The sequence below is a fragment of the Grammomys surdaster genome, unplaced genomic scaffold (genome assembly GCF_004785775.1).
Source record: "Grammomys surdaster isolate TR1022 unplaced genomic scaffold, NIH_TR_1.0 125216, whole genome shotgun sequence".
Lineage (NCBI taxonomy): Eukaryota > Metazoa > Chordata > Mammalia > Rodentia > Muridae > Grammomys > Grammomys surdaster.
In genome coordinates, this window is record NW_021620106.1 from 233553 (window position 1) to 233886 (window position 334).

Sequence of the window (334 nt, forward strand, 5' to 3'; positions counted from 1 at the left end):
TGTGTATGTGTATATATGTGTGTATGTATGTATGTATGTATATGTATGTGTGTATATGTGTGTGTATGTGTATATATGTGTGTATGTATGTATGTATGTATATGTATGTGTGTATATGTGTGTGTATGTGTGTATGTATATGTATGTATGTATGTGTGTATATGTATGTGTCTGTGTGTATACGTGTGTATATGTATGTATATATATGTGTGTGTATGTGTGTATATGTATGTGTCTGTATGTATGTGTGTGTATATGTATGTGTATGTGTGTATGTGTGTGTATATGTGTGTGTATATGTATGTATATATATATATACATACATATACACACA

At 29.0% G+C, this 334-nt stretch overlaps 1 protein-coding gene across 4 annotated transcripts in view; it reads left to right on the forward strand.

Moving 5' to 3' along the window:
* Positions 1-334, forward strand: part of Klhl18 (kelch like family member 18) — a 64926-nt gene that overhangs the window by 39382 nt on the left and 25210 nt on the right. The gene's annotated exons all lie outside the window — the stretch shown is intronic.